Below are 19316 nucleotides of genomic sequence, written 5' to 3' on the forward strand. Positions count from 1 at the left end.
GCATTCTTGGAGCAGGGCTGAGGCATGCTTCTCCAATGTCCAGATATCTTTACCAGGAGACAAAAAAAAAGTCTGGTGTTTGAATGTCCCTGTGTAAAAATAATCAACTCTAGTCCCAGGGCCCAAGTAGAGGTTGAAACACTCTACTTCTTCCAGACTAGGATTGAGTGATTTCACCAGAGTAGAAAAAGCACAGAGCCAGTAGAGGTGAGGTGGGAAGTCCATGATTTCCTTCCTAGTCTAAAATAATTCATGGAGAACCTCAGGAAAATGCAGAAGATAGAATTTTTAATAAAAAATTTAAAGCTTTATAAATTGTTGATATTCCATGAAAAAAAAAAAAAAAAAAAACCTTGCCCCACTCCAGAGTATTACGAAGTGTTTGCATTGTGAGCTGACATTCAAATGTGTTTAATTAGGTGACGGTTAAGATTACTCCAGCACAGTGCATAAAGCTGTCCCGAGTACGGCCTTAGCATTGGCTCGATCCCAGGAAAGGGTGCTGGGGGGCACTTCCCAGCTAACAGTAGCAGCCTTCAAGGCCAGTGCCCACCAGGAGCATATAGATCAAGTCAGCTCTTACAGGCTGGTCACACATTGATATTAAAAAGGAGAAAATCTACCTTCTGGGATTTTTCCAGAGTTTCTAATAATCTCCCTTCTCTCAGCTCATCAAATGTAAAATGGTTTCCTTATTAGGGCTCAGCCCACCTTTGCCTTCCACAGTAAGGAGGTTGGAAACCCCTCTCCCCAGGTTGTGGGCTATACAAAGGACTGTTCAGTTCACTATATTTTCCTGAAAAGAAAGTCTTCCTGTCTCATGAAAAGCAACCCTAACATACACAAAGGCACAGGGGCAGTGGGCAGCAGACAGTATGCGAAACTCTCCCTTCAAGACCATCACTTGCCCAGGAGAAAGGCCAGCTCTTCTGAGCCTGGGAGTTAGCATCGGGTGGATGTGAGGGCCAGGCAACCAGCAGACTCACTTGACTTACTTTGATAAGGAGGCTTGTTGCAAAGATTTATTATCCTTAAGTTGGAAGTGCAGGCCTTCCTTTGCACTTAGGCATGCATTTAAAACAGACCAACTTTGCTTTTGGTAGAGTCATTTGTCCCCCTCTCATGCCCTACCCCTTGCCTCCAAAACTGGAAATGCAGTATTAATGCTCAGCCCATTAGGGGGAAACCAGCAAGAGCCTGTGAATTCTGCTGAAAACCTGGGCTCTGTAGTTATCACTGCTTTCTGTTATTTGCTGGGACAGCTAGGGTTGTGTGTATTTAAGCTAGGAAGTGGTTCCTGGGACTTTCATGAAATCACAGAACATCCCTTCTTCATTGGCCTGCAGCTCCTTCTGTTTTAACTTGTCTCAGGGTACCTGAGATATTAGCTTCAGATGGGGTAGAAGTACCCCCACTGAAACCCAGGGTTCCACCCCTGAGCTTCATCTGGGATATCTATACATTTGAATTAAGACAGTTCTGCAAGGGTATGGAGAAACCACTCTGTGTTGAGTAAAGTCCCCATTGAATGGGGCAGTAGGGCTTCAATGGAGAGCATTTACATGGCTGGTCGAAGGGCTAGTGTTTGGATCTAGTCTGTCTGGTTCCAGAATGAACAAGGCTCTTAAGTCCACCATGATGCTGTCCTCCCTTCTAGTACAGACCCGGAAGTGCTGACTTGGTGTTTCTGAAATAGGATAAGCTGTTAAAAGAAAGAGTACCTTGGTGTTCTCTAACTGCAACCTAGAGCAACAGCCCATGTCTTCCCGTTTGATAGTTAAAAGGACTCATGTGACCCTGGGCACATGGTAGACACATGTGAACCTGGGCACATGGTGCTGTACACGGGTTCTTCAAGAAAGAGACATCTACCAGTACCCAAGTGAGAGTTGGCTAAAGGGAAGAGTTGGCACAGAAGAGCCTGAGAGGAAGACAATTAAGCCTGAGGCTCTAACAACTTTGGGTGTTGACTGACCCGGAACATTTTGCAAAGAAATTGATAGGTATCCAAAGACACTGCCTTCCATGGCAGAAGATGTTTCAGTGCCAAGCTGCTAAGAATGTTTGGAGGTTCAGAGTGGGACTTGGTGCTGGCAGAATTCCCAGCCAAATAAAACTTTTCCTACAGCTTGTTACCAGTAATTTTTAGTAATCACTCAGAAAAAACAAACAAACTTTATAAAGACATTATCTCCTAGATGTGTTCTGTTGAGTCCTTGGAGTGTGATGCCTCTTCTCTTGAGAGGAATCCACACACCCCTTCCAGTGTTCTGTAGCCATGGGATTCAAAGATGACACAGCCATGCCAATCTACACCTCAGGGTAGAGCTTCGGTCCCATCACTCCAGCCTGGAGAGTCTCAAAGCTGCCTCTGATTTAGGAATACCAAGGGGCTGATACAAATGTTGTAATAAAAAGTAAAACATGGTCACTGTCCTCATGAGAGATTGGTTACAAGACAAGACCCATTCACACATGTGGATGCTCTTAATCTCTACGCCTGCCTTTAACCTGTGACACTATTAATTAACTAGTGTCACTTTGCTCTGCTTCCTCCTGAAAACAAGCTACAATACAGTGTGGAGGAGCAAATGAAACTGTGAACCCATGGCAAAGACTGTTTATGCCAACTTCATTACTTCTCTGACCACCATGCCTTTAAAATGATGCTGTGGAGGCCATGGCACACATTCACTCACCATGGTGGTAATATTAAAATATTTTGAAAAAGAACTCCATTTTCAGAGCAAATTCTTTTTTAATTATTTTTCTTACTTCCTCTTCAGATACATCTAATTAGACATGACAATATCCTCCTTGACATCCTTTATTTTTATAGCACCATTTCGTAAATAAGTAAAAGTGACCTTTCTGACCATAGCTTGACAAATAAACTTGTTTTTACTTATGAAAACTATGTCTAAATCTGTCTCTGGGAAGGACAGTGTGTCTGCTGGATTTCAGTGTCTCCCTTCCTCCCTCTTCCTGGCATTTATGGACAGGGCCTGGCTTAAGTAATTGTAGGCACAGAATGCTGAAGGGAGGCCTTCTGTCGTTTCCCACTGCCCTTCTACCTCCTTCCAGCCAATGGAGAGTCTCAGGACAACATTCTAGAGCACTGCCGTAGCATTGCTAGTGAGAGAAAGCTTAGAGTTCTAACCTTTGATGAACGGAAGCAGGTATGCTAGGCAGCTAGCAATATTCAGTGAAGTCTACACTACAGGGAACTATTCCCCATACTACAGATTTTTTAAAAATTATAATACTCATAATCATAATAACACTAATAATAAATTACAGTTAATTACTGACTTTGATCCTAATTCCTTTAGTTAGAAATTAAAGACTATATTAAACAGTTCTTAGGTACAGTACAGTTGTCCACAAATATAACTACTGCATAAATCAAGACACAATTAAGCCTTGTCACCTTGTTACATTACAAGACTTTGCTCAGTGTTTGGGAGAATCGCATCACCAAGAAAAACTTGAGTTCTAGAGTTTGTGCTTTCAATGCAGACACTAACCTCTGGTCCTTCTGATAGCTGGACATGTGTTTTTAAATCACATCTTTAAATGTCAAGCATGAAGGAAGCTAAGGACAAACTCCACTATTTAAAGTTCAGTTTTATAAATTTGCCTATGAAAAGATCATCAGAAATAAAGAATGTTTTACACAGAGGCATCCTAATAAAATTGTCATAGTTGTGTCAAATTTCCAGGACTGTTGTCCCTGGAATGTTTACGGTCTTTTAAAAAAGAAGACTAAAAAGAAGAGAACTTACCAAGTGGTACAAACGGCTGCAAATTATCCCATCTATGCAATATTGGAGAAAAGCTCAACTTTCTAACTGGGAAAAGAATTTACTCGAAGGGTAATGGAACAGATGCAAGCAAAGTAGATTTTTGGTTTTCCACTGAGCAATGTCATGGTTTAGAAAGAGCTGATGAGAAGGCAAATGGTGTTGACAATCCATCATTTAATAAGCCACCACAAGCACACTGTTATGACAAGCGCATGAAAGCATCCTGAACAACAGGAAGATTTATGGCCTGCATAGAAAAGATTCTCAAGAAAGAAAGAACCCTAAAGAAATTAATATTTTCAAAAGCACTGATGAAGTATGGCAAGGATATCAATGGTTAGAATTCTTAAGAATTATTATGCATAAAGCAATCTCATTTATACCATCATTTTTGTACCATAGATAATGAAAACAGCTACAATTTGTCAGCAGTAAAATTCACTGTGCAATGAGTAAGATGCCCATTTTCTAGTATGGCGTGGCTTACCACACGGTGCAACAGTAGCATTGCCTGCTGTCTTGGCAATCCAAGGAACCAGGATGCTTCCACGGTTAATTCCCTTTTCCATCAGTAACTTGAAGGCAAGAAGCTTACTAACACTGCCCAAGTCAATAAATCTATTTTTATGTTAGTGGTGTGGTTTTTTTTTTTTTTTTAACTTATGACACTCATATTTATTTTGCGTAGCGTGTGTATGTGTGGGGCCATGTGAATGCCACAGCACATCTGTGGAGGTCAAATGACAACTTGTGGGAGTTGGTTATCGCTCCTCCACCATGTGGATCCCAGGAATCACACTCATGTCCTTAGACTTGTCAGGGCAGCCTTTACCTATGGAGCCATCTCACTGGCCCCAGTAAATCTTTTTAATCTTAAAGCTAATGAAATTGAGACTAATCTTTTGACCGCTGTCTCATTTGATTTTAATTGTAGGGGAAATTCCAAACATTAAAAACTGCATTTGCATCATTTCCATCCTGTTTCTATCCATTTAGTATCCATTTTAGCCATGTGTCCATGTGTTTGGGTTTGCCTTCTTGAGACTGGAGCTCGTCGCTGAAGAAAACAGGTTCTTCCTCTCTCAGAGCTCATTGATTCTCCATAGTTCTTCATCCAGGGGTGGGACTTTGTGGGATTCCCTCTGTCCCTGCAGGTATGTCGTCCTCGGCTGGTGGTGTCACTCTGCAGCTCTGGTGTGAGAGGCTCCTACTGTTGAAACTTCACAGGTGCAGCTTCCTAAGTTCAATTGCTGGGACCCACGTGGTGGGAGGGGAGAACTGACTCCCACAACTTGTCATGTGACCTCCACATATGTGCTATACATGCACATGACCACATATAGACACACTACATAAAATAAAATGTAACATAGATTTATATACATGCCGGGCGGTGGTGGCGCACGCCTTTAACCCCAGCACTCGGGAGGCAGAGGCAGGCAGATCTCTGTGAGTTCGAGGCCAGCCTGTGCTACCAAGTGAGTTCCAGGAAAAGGCGCAAAGCTACACAGAGAAACCCTGTCTAGAAAAACAAACAAACAAAAAAAAAAAGATTTATATACATTATACAAATTATTTGTGTGGTGTGTGTGTGTGTGTGTGTGTGTGTGTGTGTGTGTGTGTGTGTTAAATCATAGGATTCTTTAGAAACCTATAGAAGGCTATCCATCACAGTGAATGATCTTTTCTTATAAATAGGAAGGCTCCCTGAGAAATACTATGTCTACTAGTTGACAGTGCTACAGTATTATTTCACTTAATTAATCATTGGCAAATTAATAACACATTCAATACCAAGAATAAAGTTCTGGGCAAGGCTGGACCTATGTTTTAGAAATATTTGTAAAGTTTAATGAGGTGACCCTTAAGATACAAGGGACTTTCATGGTGATTGCCAAGAAGCATAGACTTGTTTAAAATGAAGGTTTCACCAAGCATTTGCCTTCTTTACAGCTATCAAATATGGCTCGGTGTGACACCCAGGCAGAAATGTGTTACTCTTGTATGGATGTTACCAAGGATGTGATGTAAAGAATTCTGAATGAGTTTGCCTTAACGGTCAGGTGGTATTTTCCAATTATAAATGGAAAAGAGGCACTACAGCCAACATTTACTGACATTTACCTGTCAGGGAGGAAGAATAGAAACCAAAACCCTTAAACACTGTAACCACAGTATGACTTTAAAGTCACCACTTCAAAGAAGCAGCTAGGTGAAGACAGGATCTACACGAGCAAACTGGAGGTGGGGGTGGGAGGTAATGGAGTGCAAGGGATGGGGTATGAGAACGTCGGGGAGTGGCAGGTTCAAGCTGTAACAGGGACAGAGTGGGAGAGCAAAGACCATGATAAATGAAGACATCATGGGAATAGGGAAAACAAAGTACTAGGAATCCACAAGGACAACCCCACCTTAGACTACTAGCAATACTCAAGAGGGTGCCTGAACTGGCTTACCCCAGTAATCAGATTAGTGAATACCCTAACTATCATCATAGAGTGAGTCTTCATCCAGTAACTGGATGGAAGCAGATGCAGAGATCCATGGGCAAGCACCAGGCTGACCTCCAGCAGTCAAACTGATGAGAGAGAGGAGGGATTCCATGAGCAAGGGACATCGAGATCATGATGGGAAAATGTAAAGAGATGGTCAGCCAAACTAGTGGAAACGCATGAACTATGGACCAATAGCTGTGGAGCCCCCGTGGGACTGGACTAGGCCCTCTGGATAATCAAGACAGTTGTTTAGCTTGACCTAGTTAGGGGTCCCCAGGCAGTGGGATTGGGATCCATCCCTGATGCATGAGATGGCTTTTGGAGCCCAGTGCCTACGGTGGGACACCTTGCACAGCCTTGGTGCACGGCGGAGGGGCTTGGACCTGCCTCAACTTAATGTACCGGGCTCTGCTGACTCCCCTTGCCTTGGAGGAGGTGAGAATGGGGGTTGGGTTGGGCGGGGAGAAGGCTGAGGGGTGGAAGGAGGGAAAAGAGGAGGATCTGTGGTTAGTATATAAAATGAATAGAAAATTTCTTAATAATAAAAATTAAAAATTAAAATTAAAAAAGCAGCTAGATGAAAGGAGGACCAAACTCCACACCTGAGTGGGAAGAGGCTCAGTGTGAATCCCAGTTCTGTCAAGGACAGTCACTATAAAACTCTCATCACTATCGGCACAAGGAGGCTTTAAAACACATCAAAAAGATGATACACATCACTTTAATAAATTCCCAGCTAAATGCTATCAAATTAGTGGGACTACATGAAACAAATACATTTTAAGGATTCATTTACAACAATTTACTACTATTAATATATAAAATATATGTGTATGCTCAACGGCAAAAAAAAACTGTGCTGGTGTGTGTGTGTGTGTGGGTGTGTGGTGCGTGTGTGTGTGTGTGTGTGTGTGTGTGTGTGTGTGTGTGTGTGTGTGTATACGTACCCATTTCTTTTATCTGAGTGCCAGGGATCTTAACGACTCAACCATGCCTCCAGTGTCTTTCAGGTTTTGATTATGTGAATGTATCTATTCCATTTTCATTTTAAAAGATTTCTTATTGATTGGGATTCTTGGCTAACAGAGGTATTTTAGAAATGCATTTCCCTGTCCTCTCATCTGCATGGTTTCTGATGAGGTCAGCAGCAACCACTCTCTGCTCCTGATGCCATGTGCCTCTCTATCCCCCAACTATTCTCTCCCATCTCAGTACTGACCAGGCCTGACTCTGCTTAGCTGCGTCCTGAGATCAGGGTTTAGGGTGCTATGGCCCTAGACACCTTTTTCTCAAGATGGTTGTTAGTCATTTTCAGAAATTTTATTAAGAAGTATCTTTTGTGACTTTCTTTATCTGTCCTGTTTAAGTAGAGGTCTGATACCTGTGTTCCTGTAGTTTTCATCATTAGGAAAGTTTTTAAGTGTTATACTTTCAATTTTTTTCCCTATTTTGCCCTTCTCACTTCCTTCCAATGTAGACTGGGTAGTTTACATGTTTTACTGGGTTTTTCACGTTCTCACAGGGGTTACTGAGAATCTGCATTTTCTTTCACTCTTCATCTTTCTGTGCTTCTCTCTACATGGATGACTTCATGTGTTCAAGTTCATTGATCTTTTCTCTGGAGATGTCTGTTCTTGGAAGCTCGTCCAGTGGAATTTTCCTTTCACGGCTTGTGTTTCTCGTGTCTAGAAATTCCATTCAATCTTATTTTAGCTTGCCTTTTTCTTTCATGTTTATTTTTAAGTGTTCGTTAATGCCAATGTTTTTGTCATTTCTGGGTCTGTTCCTAGCCACCATCTTTTGCCTCCTGATTATCGGTGAGTTTTCTGCTTCTTTTCATATCAAAAATACTTTGCATGATTTAATTACATCACTTCCTTGATTTTTATAAAGATGTATTTTATTTTTAGTTATGTGTCTGTGAGTGTGTGACTGTGTATATAGGGGTACCCACAGAGGCCACCAGAAGGCACCAGATCTTCTGAAGCTGGATTTCCAGGCAACTATGAGCCACCCAACATAGATCTCTACAAAAAGCAGTAATGGCTCTTAGTCATCTCCTTCCTTGATCTCGATGCCATCCTGTAAATAACAGCAGTTATTGTCATCATTGTCCCAGCAACAGTTCAGTTGCTGGTGGACTAGCTTCATTCATTTGAATCTTAGTAGGAAGCTTGATGAGGTCAAGCCTCACTTCACTGGTTTGGCAGTGCCCAAGAGGCTCATCTTTGCTGAGGCTTTCTCTCAGTGCTGCTGGTGTTTAGTGGGTGTGCCGATTCAATCACTTCTCCGTGTCATGCGTGCCTGGACAACTGCGCAGCCTCTAGACCCCGGGCACACCTTCCTTCTGCGGTCATTCTCTTCCAGCTTCACGGAGTGCATCTAGATTCCACAGACTGTGAGGCAGTGAAAGGGGATTTGCGGCTTTCCGTCTCTGCTTTCTCCAGTTCTCAGCCCTGCCGATTCTAGCTCCTGCAGTCTCTGCAGCTCTGTCCTCTGTCTTGTGGGTTCAAAATGACTGTCCCTGAAAGTGTTGGGGTCCCAGAATATGCCTCCAGACTGAAAATTCAAGACATCACAGCACACCTTACTGACTTTCTTTCTCACAGGAATGCAGTCTGGTGCTGGCTCTTGTCCAAAATCGGAAGAAATTTGCTTCATACATCAGGCTCAGATACACTTTTACCACAGGCAAGTTCTTCTCACACTAGTTAATCAGTCACGACTAGAAGCCTGAATTGCCTGTTAACTTTAATTTTTCTCTTACATTGCCATGGAAGCATATCATAAAGGTTTTCTACAGTCTACCATACATATTACTTCTTTTTTTTTCTAATCCAACCTCTGCTTCATACCACCTGACAAAATATTTGCCCTTCAAAGTCTTAATAAATACCAGAAACTGAAAGTATTTCCCAACACATGGCAGGCTTTTTAAATAGAAGATATGTGTTTGGTGCTACCCTGTCATTCCTGAGTCCTAAGTCTTCTACCCCAATTATTTTGGTCATCCACTTCTGACTAAGATACTTGTCGTTTGCTAGACTGTGATTGGCCTCACTTTGTTGGTCTGCAAGTTTGCCTTTGTGTGTTATCTGGACTTCCACTAGTTTTTTTTTTCTTTTTTATATGCAAATGAGCCTAGATTGCCCTACTCTGTCCTAACACTGCTCAATTTGGAGCCACTTGCCACAGTGTCCTTTCTTTTTTGTTAAAAGGCATCTTAGGTTTCGTCTTTTTTAAAAAAAATCATTACGACCAAAATATCAGATACAAACATTTTCCTTTCTTCTTCATGAAAGATCTACACAGACATAATAGTTTTGAAATTATGTATATACCCTAAAGAATGCCAGAGACCTCGGATATCACGAGACTCTATAACTTCAAGCCTTTGCCTTCTAAACTGCACACTTGCAGCACCCTGTGGTCCTAACTCTTTCCAGTTAAGGTAGAACAGCAAGAGATAGAATTTAAAGACATGAATCTCTTTTTCCTTCTTGACAAGTACTTTACAATACACAGACGACTTATTCTTAGGGTAGGTCTACTATCAACATGTGATTTATTTCTTTTTTTATAGTGACTTTTTTAAGTTTTAAAATTCCACTTTTATTGCTTAAGAATTTTATAGAATGTGTTTTGACCAGACCCACCCCCACCCTCTCCCCTCTTTCCACCCCATCCTCTCCCCTCAATTCTCTCCCTACCCCTCCGCTATTATTCCTTCCCAACTCACGTGCTCTTCTCTTAAACCCATGGAGTCCATTAGTGCTACCTGCATGTTCGTGGGTGGTTGTAGGAGCATATACTAGAAACTGTATAGCCTTTCAGGGCCACATCCCTGAGGAAAACAGACTCTCCCTCCCCCAGAAGCCATCAATCATCAATAGCTCATCAGCTCTAGAAGTGACATCATGAACTTGCTGAGGCTTTGACTGGCTTGATTTTGAGCAAGTCTTATGCATGCAGTCATAGCAGCTGTGAGTACTTGTGTGCCATGGCTCTATCATGCCCAGCAAATAATCTTTTGCTGCACATGTCCACCAACTTTGCCTCTTATAATCTTTCTGCCCCTCTCCCATGATGATTCCTGAACTTTGAGGGGAGAGTGTGTAGTATACATGTCCCATTTAGAGCCAAGCCCTCCAGAGACTAGAACTATTGTATATAGAAAGACATATATGTTACTTTTCTTTCAGCATGATAAAGGGTATATAACATGATATTGGCTTGATTCTTACAAGACTAAACTGATTTTCTGCTTCATACAACTTACTAATTATTTATCATGTCCAAAGGACTATCTTTTAAATATAAAAGTGAAGGGTGAATGTCATATTTGAGGTGTTGACAAATTCATAGAAGAGAGCCCCTGAGGATTCATGAATTCATGGCTCATGTCTGTCTTCTTCAGGATGTCATTCATTGTTCCTAGGACAGTCACTGACACATAGAAAAGAGGGTGGTCAAGACACATGTATTGAATTAGTTTAGGTAGGTTTGCAATAGACTAATAAAGAGCAGTAAGTAAAGAGTAAGGCCTACTGATAGCATGACTGTGGGAGTCTGAAAGACGGAAATATCAGAAGTGACCACAACAGGCCCTTCTAGAAATTGCCGATCTACTAAAATTATGTCAAACATAGAAGCCAATGACAAGGTGTCCATAACAAGGGAAGAGATGAAACAAGAGAGCACAAAGGGAGAGCTCAAGGGGTGCTGGAGGAAGAATAAGAAGCAAACTGTCTGGACCTCAGCTGTCAAGTTCAGCTAGAGACAAGGCTTGAAAGCTAGGGCTGGCCTGGCACAGAGGCAACTGAGTCACACACGGGGTTCATGTCTGATCCAAACACAAAGCTCTCAGGACAATGAATCAAGCTTTGCTATGTAAGAACACGGTGTCAGGGACAGTTTAACGTGCATGACATTCTCCACACCAAATGCCCACAGAGCACTCTCCTTTGGAACCCATTCAACCTCAGACTTATATTATTATTCTAAATATCCTGTCACTGCCATTGGGGAGATAAAGAAAAGTGAGTTGGTATTTATATCACATATAAGTTTGAAGAAAGACCTAGATGTAGGATTTGAAATAAAATAATAACCCTAGCCGGGCGGTGGTGGCGCAGGCCTTTAATCCCAGCACTTGGGAGGCAGAGGCAGGCAGACCTCTGTGAGTTCGAGGCCAGCCTGGTCTACCAAGTGAGTTCCAGGAAAGGCACAAAGCTACACAAAGAAACCCTGTCTCGAAAAAAAACAAAAATAAATAATAATAATAATAATAAAATAATAATAGTAACCTGATGGAAAAATAAGGGTCATTCAGGCAACATGGACATTTTCTTTATAAAACCTTTGAACAGCACCCTGAGCACAAGGTGGTAGGATGCGTTATGGTTGGAGGATGTTGAAGTCTCTAGAGGTCTATCCTCAAGAAACCTTCCCACACGGGAGAGAAGGCTCTGAGTGGCTTTCCTTACTGACAGAAATGATCTGAATGACCACAATCAGCACAAAAGGACGGAGCCGGTGAGCTCTGCTATTGCTGATCTTCTTCAAGTGTTTTATATATTTTTACTCCTTAACAGGGACACTGTGATTTTTCATCTGCCTGAGATAATTAATTCCATGTGCTGTTCAGTTACCTCTGTGTAGTGAGGGAAACGTTAGAGATGACTTATGTGAACCTCCCTGGAAGGCAGAGATTTGTCTGTCTCTTAAGGATTACATCTATAGCAACAGCCAATACCATTGATTTACTCCGAGATCCGGGCAACAAAAACAAGTTCCTTCCCACAAACCCAAACCAAGATGATCCAGTGAGGCTGGAGAGTGGTGTGGGATTGGCCCTGGTCAGAGGGGACGGAGAGCCCTGTCACTTGGTGGCATACAACACTAGGCTCTCAGCTGCCACCACAGCAGTCCATCCTGAACTTCAGAATCTTCGTTCCCTGTCTCCACCCTGTAAAACAATGGCCAGTTCACATGAAGAGATTAAACCAGCCATAGCATAAAACAACTCCAGTGCTCCTTAGTGGACTTACTGACTTACGCCTCCTTCCAGAACGTTCCATTAGTCAGAATGCCAGGGAGTACTGAAAGGGACAGAGTCACCAAGGTTTTGTCTCTGACTGTTGTGACTGGTCCCCAGGCTCTTCCTCCAAGTGGGGTGTGGGTTTTATTTTCACTCTTTTCATGATCACCCTTTTCCTTTCACTTGATTGTGTTGGTGACAATCTTCAGGCGGAAGGTAGCTCTCCTAACACTGGGTTGGGAGAGCTCATGGAGTTCTCTTTTTGTCTCATTCTAAAACTGCATGGGTAAAAATTGAGCATTGAGTAGAAATAGAGCAGTGGATGGATGGGACAAGTAAAGTCTACTTTGGTAACTAAACTATAAATTTTAATGAATCTCATTCTAGTGAACTTTTAGTGTTGAAATAATTGGATTGTGAGATTGGGGTTACTTGAGAAGTATTATGAATATGATGGACAACAAAAGAATATCTTCTGACACTGTGTAATAAGCTTTCCTGTTCCATTTGAAAGACATGATGAATAGGGCTGAATTTATTAATGTCAAATCAAAGCAGGGAAATATAACCCAAAGTCTGAACTGTTACTATGAATTACAAAGATAAACCTCAATAATAAAGCATAATTGCTTCCATGAATCAAGTTTGTTTGGTCTGTTGTTGGGGGCGGGGGATTTCATTTGTTGTTTTTTCTTTTTACACGGTCTTGACAGTTAGTCTAGGCTGGCTTCAAACTTCTGATCCTCCTGCCTCAGCCTCTTGAAAGCTAGGATTGTTGCTATATGCCACCAAGCCCCATCTGAATCAAGTTTTTATCATGATTTTATACTATAAAATTATGAGTCACAAAGATAATGTTTATTGAACATTTTGCATGTGCCAATCAAGCACTGTCTATATGGGCTTGGATTTCTCTCTTATTTTTTGTTGCCTTTTTATTACATACCCCTGTTCAACTTACAAGCACAGTGATCTTAGGCAGGAGAAGCAACTTGTCTAGCAGAGAGTGAGGCTGAAACCCAGAATTAAATCCTTGCTTTGAAACACTGTTCACTTTTACACATAATGGTTCTGTTACAGTGTGTGTTTTGGTCATATTGCAACACATATCTCAAAAGAAACACTATCTTCTTACAAATTAGGATGGCATTAACTATTGAAGTTAGCACCATCAACTATAACTCCAATGACTCAAGTAGATTAAGGGTTCACAGTCTGATAAAAAAGATGGGGTTCAGCCACGGCAGTGGGGTCAAAAGCTCAGTGACATCACCCTGTCCATTCACCACCCTAGCAGGAAGGAGGGCTGTCTCAAAGGTACATGATGGTCACTGGAGTATCGAGTGACAGGGTCATGTTCACACCAGGACAGGAGCCAGAAGCACCTGTTCCTTCTATCAGGAAACAGAAAGCTTTCTCAGAACCCTGGCAGACTCCTCTGATGTGACTGTCCTGAGCTCTGCCATGTGGTTACACCCAGCTGAAAGGAAAGGTACAAAAGGATGTAATAATTTTGGCAGTTTTTAAAGTGAAACTAGGAAAAGAGAGAAGAGATGGGTGCAGGGGAGTGACAAAACAGCAATTACCCACGGTGAACATTCAGAAAGACGGTATCGGTCAGCTCTGGCTTCTATAACAAAATTTGTACCTTAAACAATAGCAACATGTTTGCCATGGTTCTTGAGACTAGGAGGTTCAAGATCAAAGTACCAGACAGCTTGGTTCCTGACCAAACTCCATTTTCTGGTTTATAGATGGACAAATGTTATATCTTCAAATGATGGGGGGGGAATGTCTGCTCCCTCTTCTTTTCTGTGGAGATTAACTTCCTCATGAGGGCCCCACTCTCAGATTTCACCAAATCCAGAGGCTCCACTTGCAAAAATACTGTAGCATTGTGGAGAGGGTTCTGACCTACAAATCGGAAGGAGAGGGATAAGGTTCACAACAGAGGGCATTCTGGGAGTGGAGCTCAAGCGCTCCAGCAAGCTGCCAGTAGCATTCGTAGAAAGAGCTTTTATTCAAAGACAAGTTCTTATGGGAAGAAAATGAGCAACCTTCATTTGCACAACTTTAGTAAAAGTGCCTCTTACACAGGTCTGTCTGGGGCATATGTAAAGTCGAGTGTGCATAGCTCATATCTGGGTCTCTTGAGAAGTATGGAGAAAATTGGAATGTAACTCACATTGATATGCAATGAAAGAGAACAACCAACGTGTGCCGTCTTCAGTAGGGGAAAGCATTTTTCCCTGGGGAAAATGTTTGCTAAAGTAAAGAAATAGGTGGCTGTTTTATAGGCTACAAAGAGTCCTCCCATGACTGGCTCCCTAACAACAAAGCTTCAGATACTATGGTTACATACATAATAGAGAAAAACTGTCCAATGTGGTATAAACACCCAAGGTTCTGGGTGAATAAGAATGGTGTGGAAGCCATGGAGCATGTTTGGAATGAGGTCTGATGTGCCGATGCTGCTCAATCTCACACGAATGTGGGTGTTCTTGATGTCTCATATTTACACACCACCATTGAGAACCTTAAGGGTTTATTTTCCTCTCTCTTAATCATTTCATCAGTTTGAGGTTCTGGTGTGGCTGGTGACTGAGAACTCTTTGGCGTGTTAAAGAAACACATAACATTTTAATTGTGCTTGGAGACGGAGAGACTCAATGAGGGAGACTAATTAAGAAACATAAATAAGCTGGAGTTCTGCTTTGCCTCACATCCTATCATTATGGCTCAGAACAAACTGCTGAACTTCATTACAAGTCAAAGAAGCAGCCAAGGCCACTTACTTAGGGGTAAGATTAATAGCTGCATGGAACATACAAAGTAAAGGATTACAGCAACTCTGATATTACAATTATTTTTCTGTGTGTTGTAGTCATCATGAAAAACGTGAATTATTTATGAGGTATATGGCATGTTCTCTGGCCATAATCCCTAAGCATATGATAGACATTTTGTAAGTATGTATGTGTGTGCTCATGTATTTGTGGATACATGTGTGTACAGGCACACATGCATTCAAGTATTTGTAAGTGCATGTGAAGGCCAAAGACAACCTCAAACTGTTGCTCTTTAGATGCTGTCCATCTTTTGTTTTTTGAGACAGGGTCTCTCACCAGCCAAGTAAGCCAGGCTGGCCAGCCACTGTGATCTAGAAATCTCGGACTCACTGGAGCTAAGATTGCAAGTGCAAGTCACTCTGCCTGACCTTTATCCCCATAGATTACGGAAAGTAAATTCAGGTTCTCGTGTTTGTAGAGCAAGTAATTCACTGCCAGAGCCATTCCCCAGTCCAAATGATGGACCTTTAAAAATATATACTTCTCACACAAGAGGTCTGAGGACGGAGCTGCTATTGCTTCCATACAGGAAGAAAATAAGGCTTGAGAAATTCAAGAGACGTGCCCAAGCCTACGCCTTTTCTTCCAGTGTCTAACAGATGCTAATAGCCATTGAGAGTTGGTTCTCACGGGAAGCATGTTCTATAAGACACCCAAAATCATATTTTTAGACATTGAATAAATTGATATTTCTATGGCTTAAAGAAGATCATAGAACCCTCTGATCTCCACATAGAATTATCTTATAAACAAGCAACGTAATGTGACACAGAACATTCAAATGCACATTGGAAACTGTCCTTCAACTGGATGCATGCATCAACACAGCCATCCATGCTCAGCCTGAGTGTTTGTTTCTGTGATTAGTGTGATAGTAACAGTGCTTATGCTGATCGCCTACCTGGGTCTAGATGGGAGAGCATGTCTGGCCAAACCCAGGCAGGGACTTTTTCAGCCTTAATGTCACTAAGTTTCAATCAGAATGACTCAACCTCGGCTTTGTCATGTGAAAACAGTCACAGGTGGTACAGAAATGAATGTGCACAGTCGTGTCCCAGGAAAGATTTATTTACAAAACAGTGTGAACTTCATTCATGGTTTGCCCACCCTAGTATTTAAGAGCTAATATGTTAACATTTTGCTCTGGAAACTTTAGGGTGCTAAGAAAAACATAGATGTAGTATATATAGAGAAAACAATAAGTATATACAGGTGGTAAACATTCCTCTATGACTAGTCTTACTCAATTTTCATATCAAAAGGCAGTTTTTAAAACAGGCAACTTGGGGCTAAATAGACAGCTCACAGTCCTCAGCTGAGAGCACTTGCTGAGCAATCCTGGGAACAAAGCTTTAGAGTCCAGCACCCATGTCACAAGCCAGGCATCCAGCACATGTCTGCAAGCCAGCTCGAAGCAGAGTGGAGGCAGAAAGAGGAGGCTGGCTGGGGCTTGCTGGCTTCCAGTCTAGTGGGCAAAATAAAAGCCCCAGCTTCAGGGCAAGAACCTGTCTCACAATCATGGGTGGAGAATAACAGAAAAGAACACGACACACCCCTCTCTGGCCGCCACATGCATAGGTGGATAGCCCTCCACACACAAGTGTGCTCACATGCATGCACATGAGTGTGTACATGTACACAGAGACACACACAAGCAACAAAATATATAAAACCTTCAGGATAGAAAATACTGACTAGGTCTGGCAGGGAGGCATACGTGTAACTGCTGTACCCATCTGTCCTGCACACATATCCCAGAATTGGAAATGTGAGTCGCTCATCATACTATATTCTAAATCATTTCTCTTCTCCAAACTGTGGAGAAGTCATTGAACTGATAAACAAGACTTTCATAAGCACGAATAAAACATATTAAATATTTTGTGGCCAGGGGTTTCCATCAGGACTTCGTGGCAGTTAATAAATCAGCAGAAAGCACTTACTGAAGCATGTTCATAGGTCCAGTGGAGTTCTAAGTAAATACCAGGTTTAAGAATGAAAAGTCAGTTATATTTTCAACGTAATCTAACTTTCAAAGAAGTGTAAAAGATGCTTAAGTGTTAATATTTTATGTTTCCCTGCTCTCAGCAGTAAATGCAGCCCATTAAAAAGAATGCTAAGCCATAGCTGTTAGCGCTGGCATGGGACCAAGGAAACACTGAGCCTTCACAGAAGGGGGTTAATTGCTACATGAAGAGGTAATTTATTAAGGAACACTGCAGCCCTCTATGTTTCCCCATGTGAGGCTGAATGGAGAACTCGTATGTGAATATTACATTTGATAATCAAGGCCCTTTCTACGGCAGACTTCAGAGCTAGCTAAGCTAAACAAAAAGGGGAGGTGGCAGGCAGGCAAAGAATTCCAACACCGGTTTTCTCCATGGCTCTCATAAAGCTCCACTTGGTGCCCTCCAGTCTGTTGGCCCTACCACCAGGAAAGTTTGCTGCACCATAAACTTCTTGGTGGCTGAAGAGAATGTCTCATATAAAGATCAGGTTGAGAGTTAGTGCCTACTGTTCTTTCTTTTATCTAGACCTGATGCTTCAGAGCCCTGAGTATCAAGCTTCATGGTCACTATGTGTCAGGTAGTGACACTTTTAAACCCTTATCCCACTGAACGAGGCTGCCTTCTCCATCAGGTTCAAATTGATAGCATGTAGCATATTAAACTTGAGTGTATAGAAAGCACCTGGCTCCACACATCCCTAGCCTAGTGCCTATCCGTTGACAGCATGTGCTTCTGTAGCCAATAGTTGCCTTTTTCTTTCCTGCGGTCATTATTTTGTACACAGAGTTCAAGAAGCCAGCAACATGGTTGGCACATAGCTTAGTTAAGAATACTTGGCTGCCCCTGGGTTCAGTCCCTATCATCATATAAACTGAGTGTGGTAGAACATACCTATGGTCTTAGCACTTAGGAGGTAGAGCCAAACAGGTGAGGAGTACAGGGTTATCCTTGGCTTCATAACAAAATCAAGACTAGCCTGGCTTCATGAGAACCTGTCTCATAAACAAGTAGAGTTGAAGTAGAGTTGGAAGACAAGGATAAGGCCAAAGGAACATCCGAGGCATCCGAGGGATCACAGAGGAACACAGAAGGTAAATTTGTCCTCTATCAAATTCTCTCTCTCTCTCTCTCTCTCTCTCTCTCTCTCTCTCTCTCTCTCTCTCTCTCACACACACACACACACACACACACACACACACACACACACACACAACTGTTATTGGGAAAGCTTCCCTGATAAGAGGAGCAGTAGTTTCTCCAGAAGGGATAGTTTTGATGCTTCACACTATTGTCTACTGTGAAGCCTGATCCTTCATCCTTCTCTGGTGACATCCTGAAGAAAGACTGTTTATGAGTCATTCATTTTGCTCCAGGTGCTGTGTGAGAGAGACTAAAAGGCAAAAGACATGTATACAGTCCATGGCTCAGCCAAGCCATGAGAGTGCCCCAGCATCAGAAGAAAGACAAGAAAATCATGTACATAGATCAAGTCCCTGCAGTGGGAAGGAGCCTGGGGGAAGCAATTGGAGCTGCTCTCCAGGGTCACTGTCCATCTGGCATCTCAAGCTTCTCTATTCCTTCCCTCTTATTTTTTTCCCACTTTTTACTACTTTTTCTGTTATGAACTGTCCTCTTTCCTCTGATCTTCAGATACCCAAAACTGTTGTCTGGACCTTCTACCACCCTTGTATTGCTGTGCAACCTTGAAGGAATTCCTGATTAAAAATGTGTTCCATGCTTCTTATTTCCAACAAGCACTCCTATTTCTTAGGTATTGGGCAACAAAATACCAATTAAACCAGTTTACACAGCGTGGCAGGTTTACATAAACCATCCCTCATCTCCATCCCCTCCTTCTTCATATATTTTTCTAGACTGTTAACTTTATGCTAAACAGTCAAATAGACCACAGTCAGGTCAGATTTAGAACATTCTGCTCCATCTTAAGATGAAGCCCAGAACATGTACCAGGCGGTAGGGTTCTGAAGTCTAAATCAGGAGAGAGGACGAGAGGGCAAGAAGGGTTTCTTTCTCTACCTGAGCAACTGGGCATCCCACCAGCTCCTACCACATTACACAGTTGTCACCGTCCCAACTCTCTTTGAGAGTCTGACAGA

This window comes from Peromyscus leucopus, chromosome 15 (genome assembly GCF_004664715.2).
Source record: "Peromyscus leucopus breed LL Stock chromosome 15, UCI_PerLeu_2.1, whole genome shotgun sequence".
NCBI lineage: Eukaryota > Metazoa > Chordata > Mammalia > Rodentia > Cricetidae > Peromyscus > Peromyscus leucopus.